At 39.5% G+C, this 12,360-nt stretch overlaps 2 protein-coding genes across 4 annotated transcripts in view; one reads left to right on the top strand and one right to left on the bottom strand.

Annotated features, from left to right (window-relative positions):
- Window positions 1–12,360, bottom strand: part of NRG4 (neuregulin 4) — a 129,104-nt gene that overhangs the window by 51,231 nt on the left and 65,513 nt on the right. The gene's annotated exons all lie outside the window — the stretch shown is intronic.
- TMEM266 (transmembrane protein 266) overlaps window positions 1–12,360 on the top strand; it is a 254,377-nt gene that overhangs the window by 47,585 nt on the left and 194,432 nt on the right. For both annotated transcript variants that reach the window (XM_019504414.1, XM_019504412.1), the window contains exon 2: window positions 9,297–9,433. The gene's annotated coding sequence lies outside the window, so the exon portion shown is untranslated. The remainder of the gene's footprint in view (window positions 1–9,296; window positions 9,434–12,360) is intronic.

Raw genomic sequence — 12,360 nt, forward strand, 5'->3', positions numbered from 1 at the left:
TTGGCATCAATGATGACTCCAAGATCCTTTTCTGCCTCTGCACTGACGAGAAGGGAGTTCCCCAGCCTGTAGGTATGGTGCTGGTTCTTCCTCCTCAGGTGCATCACCTTGCACTTGTTAGTGTTGAATCCCATCCTAGTCTCATCCACCCACCCCTGTAACCTGTCTAGGTCTGACTGCAGCCTATTCCTCCCTTCTAGCATGCCCACATCCCCCCACATCTTAGTGTCATCAGCAAATTTGAACAGGGTGCTTTTTACTCCCTTGTCCAAGTCACCGATGAAGATGTTGAACAGTGCGGGCCCGAGGACCGAGCCCTGTGGAACTCCACTGCCCACATCCCTCCAGGTCGAATAGGACTCGTCCACCACCACTCTGTGGGTGCAGCCCTTCAGTCAACTAGCGACTCATTTGACTGTGTAGGTGTCAATACCACAGGTCTCATTTGACAAATCTCACTTAACAGAGAATCTCTTATTTAATGTAGGAAATAATCTTTCAATCTAGAGTTGACAATATGACCATATATTCTCAGTTTTCAGAAATGTACAGAATATTTGAGACCTGTATTTAACCCATGACAAATGAACTGTAAGAACCCATGTCAGCCCATGATATTTTTTTCCCTGCATCACGGTACCATGATTGTTCTATTTTTTTCTAATTGATAAGATGATAAACATTTTAGAAAATATGTTACTTGGGTTAAATTTCTAGTACTGGCAGAACATGCTGACATTTTAGTTTCAGCCTCTTGTACCACCTGAAGTTCTATTTTTTTCTTTTATATATTATATCTTCGTAATTCTGTAATCCATCACATTTGACTAGATTTGCTAATAACAGTGGCTATAATTCAGCAAGGTCCTTGAGCATATGCTTAACTCAAGCACATGGAGAAGGACTATGCCAGGGGTGCTCAACTCCCAGCCCACAGAGCCATGCTATCTGGGCCAAAAATCTGGTGGTGCGGGAGTAGTAGCAGTAATTCCTGCTCCCCTGTGGTCAAAGTTCCAGACCCCTGGAGAACCCAATGGACTGGATAGCATGCTGGATCTGTGTGTGGATGTGTCCTGGGGCCTGATCTAGGGATACAGGAGCCTGCACTGGGAGGTGGTGCAGGGCCCTGGGAACTAGTGTAGGGCCCAGTCCTGGCTCATGGGACCTGATCTGACCTACAAACCAGCCCACAGCAACAAATCCATCTTGTGTGAGGAAAAGATTGAGCACCATTGGGCTGTTCAATAAACACCATGGAATTGCTGGGATTTTGCCGGATGGTGGAGGAGCTGCACAGTATGTTGACCTAACTTCTGCATTCTGTGGCTGTTCTTTGTACTGAAGTGTGGGAGAACAAGAACGGTTTTTCTGCATATATGGTGGGGAAACAGCCAGTGAGTATCTCAGAAGGAGGCTTCTCTGAGCCATAGAAAGGAATAGCAGAGGAGCAATGGGTTGGGTTCAGTGTATTTCTGCTGTTATACCCAGCAGCAGTGATTGCAGTCCAGAAAGGAAGGATGTCTTTGATCCTGTTTTGAAAATTTTGAAGGAACCGTTTGCTCAGTGCACTTTCCAGGATTTGTCTCTAAATGCATCTGTTTGCATTTTACCCCCAGCATGTAAGCTTACTAACAGTTATATTTTATTCCCCATTTACTCATAATTAAGACATTAGTAACTTTTATACAGAGCTGTGACTAGCAGCATCCCCAGAGGAAGGTAAATTGGAGGCCTTATGCATACAGGCAGATTAAAAAAGGAATTGGCTGAACAGCAAAATCCCAGATGTTCCCTATTTTTGTGGTGCTTGGCTCATCAAACATTTTGAAGCTACCTTCAGATTCCCTAAAGATGATTTTAAAATGATTTTTGTTGTTGTTGTTGTCATTATAGGGCTGCTGCTGTTTGTTTTTTGAAGTAGAGCATTGCATGGACACTAGTCAGGACTGGACCCCCATTGTGCTACGTATTCATAGATGTTATGGGCAGCAAAGACAATTAGATGGAGTTTTAATTGACTGTGCAACAAAGGCTATAGAATTTCATCCACTTATCCTTGTATGGAGCAAGTCACTTATTTTTGTATAGCATGAAAACACAAGATTAAAGAAGATTCCTTTTTCAAAAAGATGCTTGTTATTTATTTAAAAGATGATACAAGGGTATGAAGCAGTCTGAAGGAAGGGAAAAGGGACAAAAAGAAATACTAGTAAAAACAAATTAGAATATGGAGACCAGATATATACACAGTTAGCCAGTTTTGAATGGACTAATTTATCTTATCTGTCTGATTTTTTTTCTGTAAATATTGTAAGTCCCGCTGTCCATGTAACAAGGCTATCAGTTGGCACTTATCCACAGGCATTACTGTTAAAAGGGATGTTGAAAAAAACTGTATTTGAAGAACAACAGGTTAGTGGCCATGTGGAGATTGTGTCCTTTGTATAAGATGTGGCATGGAAAAAGGCATAGAGGCTCTTGCGAGGAAAATGAGTAGAGAAGGCTGGTATTTTTGGTGGAGTGGAGGGGGCAGGAACAAAGTAGTAAGAGATGGAGCTAAACTGTGTAGGACCTTAAACATAAAGATCAGAACCTTGCTGTTGATGAGGTGAAGGAGGAAGGATATGGACACACTTAGAGACAGATCCTATTTCTATTAGACACCTAAATGCAATCTTATTCTACCCTGCTTGAGTCTCTGAAAAACTTTAATACAAAAGGTATTTTCAAGGACTAAAATGTGGTGGAATAAGATCACCAGTTAGAAGCTTAATAGAGGAGCTAGGATTGTGGTCTTCTTATAAGAACATGCAAAAACAATGCACAGAATTTCCCAATGTATGGGACTAATGCTACCACAATCACCAGGAAAGCCTTTGCAGCCAGACTGCCCTCCTAATGAGCTACAATCATACTCTGCTTCTGTCAGCAGAAAGCTCAGGGAACCATGATTCACAGCCTCAGGGGCAGAAGGGGAGCAAGATGCTTCTGAAAAGATTCTGTTTTTATTCTATGTAGAATTAACATTAACATGAGAGAGAGATCAGAAGTGGGGTCTCACTGCAAAAAGAACATTATTTTTCCCTTACCTCTCATAAATAAAAGCCTGCTGAACTTTCTTGGAAGGAACCATTAAATTATTCAAATCTGTATTGAGACTGAAGATAGTCCCAGGATTAGAGAACTGACATCAGCTACATCAGTTATACTCAGTGCGTCTCCTCTGTTCAGAACTACTGAAGCCTCAACTGAGTGTTTGTCATAGATACTTCAGTATGCACAACCTGGTTTATGTTTTTCTCTATTTTTTTCCAAGCTAACATTTGTTGGACTCTACATATATATGTAGGTAATAAGAAACCATCAGTGAGAATTTTTTTTACAAGATTACATTCATTGATCTCAGTCTGGTTTTACTAGAAATAATTACTTTTTCCTGTAGATAATCCCCTGCAGCACATTGTGCATTCTTCTTTGGCAGCAGATTATCATCACATCATCACAAACAGCATTCAAATAGTAAAAGCGATGACTGAAAAAATTCTTCTGGGTGATACATGTTTTGTGGCAAATCCTTAGTCTTTACTCAGATTAATTACCCATTAAAATCTATGAGATTTAGTCTGAGCCATGACTGATGGGCATTTCCCCTTTGGTTACACTCCACAGGAATTCTACCATCATCTTCAGTGAGAATGGGATTACAATCTGAGCAGGAGTGTCAGAATTTGGCCAACTGTTTCTTTTTGACCATCAGAATACTAATTTGTTTTATACGTGGAACATACAATTCTTTGTCTAAAGAGAGAACTTCCTATGGAAGTGCTTATGAAATCCATAATACATAATTCCATCAATATTTTTGCTATTATTCTATGTAAAGTAATCAAACATCTCATGACCAAGGCAGAACACATGTAGGCAAAATGTATTTATGTAGATACACAATCGTATAATTTCATTTATCATACACCCTTGATGGCTTTGCCATACTTTGCCAACTAACATACTTCCTAGATCTTTGTGATATATTCTAAACATCTAAGCACCTTGAAACTGGTGCCATTAAAAATATATTTACCAAAAAATTGTGTTGTCTTCCACCTCCTCATCAGATTGGAAAATTCAACCCAAAATAACCTGATGAGAGGCCCAGGATGACTGTTGAGTTTTAAACTCTTTGTAGAGCAGGAAGTGGCATAAGGGCCATGTTCTGCCTGTTCCCTGAGTGCTGGCAGGTTCTACGGGGATGGGAATTAAGTAGTGCACATACAAATAACATGAATAAAGAATGGCTGTTCAGTGTGCCCAGCCACTTATGCAGATGCCACTGAGAATTGCCTGTCAAGGGACTGTCTTAAAACCATAATTTAGCCTTCTTCTGAATTGGGCTGACAACTGTGAAGGTAGCCTTAAAAGCAGAAGGATGCAATGTTAGGTGTAACCCTCAGTCTGTGCTACAGCCTTATACATCAGCCATTTTAGAGATAAAAGCGGGTATATAAAGCTATAGGCTTGCTGGATATTGGTGACTTTGAATCTTAAGCCAAAAAAATAGATGATAGCAAAGAAATAATAATGTAGCTGTTGCAGGTATGCAGAATTGATAGGGCAAATGTGTCAAGGAGTACCTCAAAACCTGTGGTATCCCTGAAGTAATTAATCAAGTGACCTGTTCTCTGTATACCCTTGACTGATATACTGCAGTGATTTGGAGTTAGGAAGTTCAGCTTTTTGTGACATCTGACATATTTTCAGTGAAAGGAAAATAATTTGGCTCTGTATAGCTGACTTGAGATTTTGAAAAATCCAGTTTTTGCCCTGTCACAACTCTCAGCTGCTACTATGGAGCAAATGACAAAACTGCTGCTAGACTGGAATATGAAAAGAATAGTTTATTTATAGAGTGCCTGTTATCATACCGCAGGCATGTCTACATGTCGCTGTATGGTGAACTTGCTACGGTGCTGTGTTTTAGTACTACCCTTTAGAAGTGCTAAAGTATGGCACAGTGCGGGCTGTTACTGCACTGTGCATGAGGTGCATGGGTAAATTTCCCAGCTGTGTTGCTGTAACAGCATGCTATACTGGGGAAGCGCGCTGCTACAGTGACATTAGTCGGTGATCACATGTAGATCATGTTTACTATGTCTGCAGCATGCCCTGCTAGGTGCAGAGCCTGGCCTACTAGCCCAGTAAGAAGCCACTCTGGCAAAGGAGAACAAAAAAAAGTGTAATGCAAAAATGAACAGCTAGTAGAGTGGACACAGCAGTTGATAATGAATAGAAATATCTTAGGTTGAACCTAAAAACAGTTATAGAGAGAATCTGATATCAGTTTACAATCTGTGTTCATGTTTTTTAAAAAGCAATAATTCTGACTTGGGTTAACTGTGGGGTTATAGCAAAGGTAAAAGAAATGAATCGCAGAGTTAAAGGTGACTGAGTGACCTTGAAAATACTGAAGATGATTCATGCAAGTCCAAATGCATTTTAGTCACATGACAGGTATGAGGTTCTGTAGGCTATGGTCACTAGTCAGTATGGCAGAAACATTCTTGAGTACATGCTGGAATGCAAAGTGTTTTGGTACAAAGTTGTTTTTGTCTTTGCAGTATTTTGCAGCAAGAAACATGGAAAATTTCAGTCTTCACTAAGTTGAAAAACAATAATTCACATATATAATTACTGATCTGCATTCCTTTAAGTAAAAATGATGAATATTTATTTTTAAATTGATATTTTCAAGTTTGTAACTTGTCAATTAAGTTGAAGAATAAATGGCAGAAATTACAAGTGGTTGCATTCCTTGCACAGTAACTGCTTTTCATAAGGCTTCTGTTTTAAACATGGTGTTCTAGAATAATGATTTAATAAAACTATCTTCATTTTATATCTAACTATTGTTTTATTTTGTTGAGCACATATGCATGGTTCTTTTTATTTCTTGTTGCTAGCTAACTGATTGAAAAAGTAGATTCTTCTCTTTGGATTTTATTATGACTCCACAAAAATGAAGCTAATTTCTGTGGAATAATGTGCAAAAATGGAGTAAAAAGCTGAATCTCAATGCACCTGGTGATTCGCATGCAAGCTATCATGTTATATAAAAGAAGGGAATAATTTAAAACCCAGTACAGAGAAGCATACTTCACAGATAGGCTCCAATTTGGCAAAATGTTTAAAAGTAGACTTAAACACGTACTTACACATTTTGCTGAATCGGGGCCATCGCCATTATACCCAGATGATATACATTTGCAGATAGCCCCCAGTCTATTCAAGCTGCCGAGATGCTGGTTGTTTATAATCCAGGTATTTGATATATGCAAGTAGGAATGACTGTTCAGTGAATATTGCAAATGGATTACACATTTTAAACCCTGATTCCTTCTACAGACCACATGACCCATTTTCATTATTTATATTGAACTAATACTTGGTTTACAGTCGGTGCCTCTGCACATTCATTAATGTGCTATTGTTAATGCTCATTATTAACTGAATGCACAGAAATTGGTGCTAGTGCTCAGTAGCAGTGGTGCACAGGTTTTTTGCGATGCTAATGCACAGTACACTAACTCTACTGCACATTAGCACATTAGCATAGCTTTTGCTGTGACATGCTAATACACAGTAGAATTAATCTACTATGCATTTAGCATCTCATTTAGACATGCCAGTAGCACCAATAAACTCCAGTTAGAATTTGGGTAAGAACTGAAGTTTATTTTTTAAGATCTTGTCCTGCTTAGTACCATATAAGCTAATGTGAAGACACAGTCCCTGCATGGAAGGCTTAACAATCTATTTATATTGTATGATAACTGGGCTGTTGTTAGGGCTGTGCGAAGCTTTGGTTTCTGATTTGATTCGGCGGAGATTCAGCCCTATTTGATTCGGATTCAGCCACCGAATCAGGAAGACCCTTTAATCTCTCTGAATCGAATCGGAACCCTCCAAATCGATTTGGAGAGATTTGGAAAGATAGGGCAATTCAGACATAGACACAGCTTTAAATGTTTTTTCTACAGACCTCAAGGTACTAGGCGGCTTGTGAATGCTGCAATGCTGGGGCAGATGGAATCTCCCACAGGAGCGCAAGGGGGTCCCCAGCGTGCTCAGCAGCAGACCCGGAAGTAGACCAGAAGCACTTCCAGGTCTGCTAGGGAGTGCGCGGGGAGAGAGGGTCATTAACACCCCTGGCTAAATATAACAATTGTGACTCTTCAGGGAAAATGTAGGATTCACTCTTCCATTAAACTTAATAACAAAGTTCTAATGAACTTCAGCAGAATCAGAGTTGAGCCCATAATGCACCAATGTTATTACTGTATTTTCTCACATACAATGCCCTGGAATAAGATGCATGCTTTAATTTGAAAGGCAAAATGAAGAAAAAATAGTTCTTTGGAGTAAGTCATTGAATAGCAGCAGTTGAGTTGCCCAGCTTGCTCATTGTTCCACTCCCTAAGGAATGCCATGCACGGAGTTACTTTTACTTTTTCCTTTCTTATAATGTGTACCCCAATTTCCAGAAGCTGTTTTTGGGAAAAGGTGCATACTGTTTGCAAGAAAATATGATACTTTCTTTGCACTCTGGAGAGATTTGCATAGGCCTACAAAACATCAAACTCTAGCTACCTGTTGAAATATTTTAGCAAATCATTTCTACCCCCTAGAAACGGAAAAGATGCTAAAGTATGCATTTTAATAAAAACTGTGCAAAATCTTTCTGAAATGAAAAGAAATTAAATATTTGGCATTTTTTTCAGAAGGATTTGGGAATCAAGAATTTAACAAATATCCAAGATCTGCTATGTTAGGAGCAAACTGCTACTCTCAAAAACTGAAAAAAAAAAATCCACATTAACAAGTGCATTCTATGTACCCATCCAGGTTTCCAAATGGTGTCCATCACTCTAAGTGTTGATGGCTTTTATGCAAACACCAGTAGAAGGAAATTGAAAGATGATAGAAAATCTAATCAAGATGGATAGGTTAGTTCTAGGTAAGCTCCTTAAGGAAAAGTTTTGGTGAGACCTGAAGTTCCATTTTACACTTGTCATTTCTAAATAACTGCAAACTTATGATTTTTTTTCCAAAATAACTAAAATATTGGCAGTGCCAAATCACTATATACAAATGGAACAGGTATGTTATAACATACAGTAGTAAAACTATACAGTTCCTTAGACATTCATATTCACTAAGTTCAGTGAAACATAATTTTAAATGGTACAGATCCCAGACTTTAGCAAATGCAGACTGGCAATCTATTAAATAGGTAATAACACTGAGGTTTTGTATCCTAGATGATGATGAAAGAGGTGGCAATTTGACAAGCAGAGTTTCTGTAACTATTTTTTTAATGCAGCTAGGGTGTGGTTTTATTGTAATTATATTGTTACCTGGAGTATAAGGTACCATAGGCATCCTTGTATATCTAGATTTAAAATGATAAAGTGGGTTTATTTTCCAACTCTTCAAAAACTTTATATGTATCTAGTTCCAGTGTTGTCCTGCTTAAATGGATAAAACTGATAGCAGTTCATGGTTTCTTATGTTTTGTATTATATGAAATTAGTTATTTGTTTTAAAATCTGATGTAAACATCTCTGCTCTGCTTCTTTAAGAATTCTATTGTGCAACTGACTACAAAGGAGGTGTGTCCCCACGAGTGGGAACGTGCGTTTACCCATGGACAAATAGTAGTGGCGCATGTTTGTGCCACTGCTAGTTGTCCCCGGGCATGCCCCTGCATGCATATTCTGGCATGCAGCAGATTGCCCTGGGTAGGGTAGTGGAGGCAGGGGCCAGCACCTGGGCTGGCCTCAGCAACCTTATCTGGGGTCCTGGGGGCCTCCCAGGGCTGCCGCAGTGGCAATCTGGGTGCATGGAACCTGGCTGGCAGCTGGAGAGTGGCTCAGGCTGTCCAGGCTCTGGTTTCAAGCAGTGTATGCTGCAGCCCTGCTTTTTTCTGCTGCGTTTTTTTGGGTTTCTTCTTCTTTTGTTGGGTTTTTTTTTTGGGGGGGGGGGGTTTGTTACACTAGGGATCTCCCAGTGTCAAAAAAACCCCCCCAAAAACCCCCACCATGCTGCAAATTAGCATCACAGTGAACACATGTATGAGCAGTGCGCTGCAAAACACACATGCATGAAGAAACCAGCAGACCGGGAGCATTAACAGAGTTTAACTGTTAAATGTGATTTAATCTTTAATAGACTAAGCGATTGTGCCTCAGTGAACTCCTTTGCTCACTTATGCAGTGACACTACTGTTGTGTGTGTTGCAGGTATGGACTCCAAACTTGAATTATTCATGTGTGTGAAGCCAGGACTGCCAGTAGACCACCAATGGATGGATGGAAAGGACAAACTAAAGTTGCCAAATTATCAACAGGGTGAGACCAGCCGGATGCTGCACTATCAGGTAAGCAGAAGAAGGTAACTGTTTAACATTACCTTATTGGTTGCCTCCATACACTGAAGGGAAATAAAAAAAATGAGCCAATAAATCAAGGGGACAGCAAGGAAAAAAAGGATTAACACAATAGATTTGGTAAAACACGCAATTTTAGAGAGGAGAGATGACTTACTCTTGATAAAACAAAGAATTTGCTTATAAAGGTAAATTTAATTGTACTAGTTGACAGAAATAAAAAAATATATATTTAAAATGAGGGCAGTGACATAAGATTTCGCAGCCTGGTAAAGAGACAAATATAGAATGGTTGATTGTGTTCCCCATGTTCTAGAAGTACAACAAAGAGAAAATATTACAAATAAAAATTCATTTTCTTTTACAGTTGAACAAATGTGATTATCACACAAAAGCAGGGAAGGGATCAACCTCTGTTTCTTGGATTCTTCAAATTCCTGCTAAGGTCTTCATATTTACTTAGAAGCTCAGCAAAAAGCATAACCTTGGACAACAAATTATATGATTTATACAATTTATAAAGACTGCTATAATTAAATGGTAATGCTGATCATCTTCTAACGTTTCCCAAAGAAGGAGAAAATTATTTAACTGTAGTGGGGAACCTGGACTAGCCTGTACAGCTTTGAAGGATAGGATGCTGCACATGCATCCAAGCGTTAGGATAAAATCAAAATTAACTTACAAAAGGCTATTTATTAAATGAAAAAGTTAGTACCCGGACACAATTAGCTAAGATTGTGTAGTCTGCAGCTGGTGATGAACTGTAAAAGCTTTGAAACTGATGATCTCTTGTGTTATAAAAAAAAAATGAGTGCAGTAATATGTAGATACTCAGCACAATTACGAGTGCAAAAGCTTATTTTGTGAAGATCAATTAAATGACTTGCTTCAGTTTGTTTATTATTTTCTACCACGGGTGAAAAACACTGAAGTTCAACTTTGATATGTGTAGCCAATCTATGAGAGATGATTTAACGCTAGAAAGTTATAATGAAGGTAGTGACATAAAGGACCAAATTCTCTCTCCAGGTGTATCTGTTGAACTCTATGGAGTTTTATACATCACTCACTGTATTCATTGCTGCTCCAACTCCCAGTCATTGCAACTTTCAGATAGAAATTTATTTCTACTTTTTAATATGCCTATCAGGAATTTTCCATTAAAATTACTCTGAATATATTTTCATATTGGTGGACTGCTCTTCTGTTCACTTTAAATGCATTGATTAATTCTCTGTTAGTATTCCTTAGGTATTTGTTTACTCTTCATGTGTTCCCTGTTTGCCACCTCTCTTCCAACTTGAACATTTCTAGTTCTTTTGGTTTCTTCTTGGAGAACATGCCTTTTAACAATAATTTTTATAATCCTTCTTTGGACTTTTTCAATTGGTCACTGTTTGCTATATTGAGGGCCTACACCTGAATGTAGCATTAACTGTCAGCTCTGGTCTCATTAAAAAAAAATGTCCGTTTTAAAAATGTTATGTTGGTTACTGTGTATCAAAAGGCCGTGTAATTACCATAGCATATCCTTATTTATCTGTGCACATTTGTAGTTTCAATATCCATCACTGTATACCCGTATGTCTGACCATAAATTGTTGCCCATTTATCTGTTTTTACCTAGCCTACAGGGGCTAAGGTGGTACAAGCACTAAGGCACACGGTTAACAACACACGGGTCCCATGTTTGAGGACCCAGCAGATGCACTCGTGGTGCAACCCTGTTAGATTCCAATGAATCTGAAAATTCTGCTAAAAACCTTGTCACAAGGACATGAAAAAGGAAAAGTACCTGCATTATGTTGTCAGTTTAATTTATAACAAGCTTTCTAGGTATTTCTTTACCAGTGATTATATAAACTATGTAAGTTATGAGTAGTATTAAGAAAATCCTAGATTCAGCCCAAAGGCAAAATAGATAATATCTATTCTACCTGCAAGTTTACTCTCCCTGTGGGAACTACAGATGGAGCCCTCAACTTAATGTACACTAGCCAGAGGTCAGCATCTGAATCTGCTACTATGTGTAACTGAAAAGGAAAGGCAGCATATATAGCCTAGTCCTATGTGTAACGCAGTGGCATACCATGGGTCTCCAGCACCTGGGGGCCAATACTTGCATACATGCCCCATCCATGGCCAATTGCTGAGGGGGGGAGGGTCCCACTGGCTGCCAATCGCCGAGCCCAGAAATGCCGGTGATAGAACTGGAAGTGCCGTTGGCACCCTCCAACCCCAGGCCAGCACCGGGGGGCATGGCCCCTTTCCCTCTCCTGTGCCCCCATTGGTATGCCACTGGTGTAGCCTAGTCCTACAAGATATGCACTATATGTAGAGCAAATGACCATGTTTCCAACAGGCCTGCTCCTCCCTCTTCTATATTCTGCTGTGAAGCATCATTATAGACTTTTATGCTGTGGCTTAAGGAGCTGAAGAATTCTCCTAAGATTTTTTAACCCACTGAAGTAGGGAAGAAGAGATTACTCTCAACTTTTTTTTCTCCAAGCATTTCCTCCACAGATCTATACTGTGAGTTTATATGTCCTCTTAGGTGCTTAAAGGAACCCACTTCAAAGCAGTTAGCCATAAGGGTAGGGACAGACATTATACATAAACCAGTTCAAGGAATCAGAAACTGGTTTAAACCTGTAACAGAACAGATGTTCAGTGCACATAAACTAGTTTGAAAATGGCTGAAACTGGTTTGAGATAAACCTGGTTGAATGTAGTATCAGACTTACCTGATTTGAGTCAAACCAGTTTATGCAATTTCTGTCCCAGGCCCCTTGCTGGTTTAAGATAAACCAGACTCCCCCAGAATCCCAGCATGTTCTCTGGGCTGGATGGAGCTCTCTGCCCCACTGCAGGGCTGGCCCCTCCCCTCTGCTCCCTGCCTGGAGCTTGCAGGCACA

The sequence above is a fragment of the Gavialis gangeticus genome, unplaced genomic scaffold (genome assembly GCF_001723915.1).
Source record: "Gavialis gangeticus isolate Ggan-Ray unplaced genomic scaffold, GavGan_comp1, whole genome shotgun sequence".
Lineage (NCBI taxonomy): Eukaryota > Metazoa > Chordata > Crocodylia > Gavialidae > Gavialis > Gavialis gangeticus.